At 25.3% G+C, this 1,218-nt stretch overlaps 1 protein-coding gene across 1 annotated transcript in view; it reads left to right on the forward strand.

Moving 5' to 3' along the window:
- The first annotated feature begins 277 nt into the window (after positions 1-277).
- LOC117947493 (COUP transcription factor 2-like) overlaps positions 278-1,218 on the forward strand; it is a 20,012-nt gene continuing 19,071 nt past the window's right edge. The window contains exon 1 of the mRNA XM_034876482.1: positions 278-287. The gene's annotated coding sequence lies outside the window, so the exon portion shown is untranslated. The remainder of the gene's footprint in view (positions 288-1,218) is intronic.

Below are 1,218 nucleotides of genomic sequence, written 5' to 3' on the forward strand. Positions count from 1 at the left end.
GTAAAGTATATTGAAAAGTAGTCATTGAATAGTATATTGAAAAATAGTCATAATATAGTACATCAAAAAATAGTCATAGTATAGTATGGTTAAAAAAGTGATAAGAAAGTCATTGTATATTATGTCAAAACAGTTGATAAAAAAGTCTTAGAATGTCTAAAAATAATCGTAGTATAGCATGTCAAACAAAGTGATAAAAACATTACAGTAAAGTGTTTAAAAAATAGTCATAGTATGTCAAACTAAATATCATCCCAGACTGGGGATTGAACCACGAGACAGAAAGAGTAGTATTTGCAACAGAGGAAACCCCCAAGCCATCACAACAGGGACAAAAGAAGTCTAAAACAAACACTGGACAGTATGTCGAAAAGACAGATTAAAAAAAGTTGAAGTATTAACATGTTAAAAAAAGTCCAAAATAGTCACAGAATGAACAAAAGTGATATAAAAGTCGTATTATAGTAAGTCAAAAAAGTGATGAAAATAGTCATAGTATAGTACATCAAAAAATAGTCATAGTATAGTACATCAAAAAATAGTCATAGTATAGTATATCGAAAAATAGTCATAGTATAGTATATCAAAAAATAGTCATAGTATAGTATATCAAAAAATAGTCAGAGTATAGTACATCGAAAAATAAGCATAGTGTAGTACATCAAAAAATATTCATAGTATAGCATATAAAAAAATAGTCATAGTATAGTACATCAAAAAATAGTCATAGTATATTATGTTGAAAACAGTCATAGTTTAGTATATCAAAAAATTCTCATAGTATAGCACATTAAAAAATAGTCACAGTATAGTATGTTAAAAAAGAGTCATAGTATAGTACATCAAAAAATAGTCATAGTATAGTACATCAAAAAATAGTCATAGTACAGTATATCAAAAACTAGTCATAGTATAGTATGGTTAAAAAAGTGATAAGAAAGTCATTGTATATTATGTCAAAACAATTGATAAAAAAGTCTTAGAATGTCTAAAAATAATCGTAGTATAGGATGTCAAACAAAGTGATGAAAACATTACAGTAAAGTATAGTAGTATAGTATAGAAAAAATAGTCATTGTATAACATATAAAAAAATAGTCATAGTATAGTACATCAAAAAATAGTCACAGTGTAGTAAACCAAAAAATAGTCATAGTATAGCATATAAAAAAATAGTCATAGTATAACATATAAAAAAATAGTCAAAGTATAGTACAT

The sequence above is a fragment of the Etheostoma cragini genome, chromosome 1 (assembly GCF_013103735.1).
Source record: "Etheostoma cragini isolate CJK2018 chromosome 1, CSU_Ecrag_1.0, whole genome shotgun sequence".
NCBI classification, from domain to species: domain Eukaryota; kingdom Metazoa; phylum Chordata; class Actinopteri; order Perciformes; family Percidae; genus Etheostoma; species Etheostoma cragini.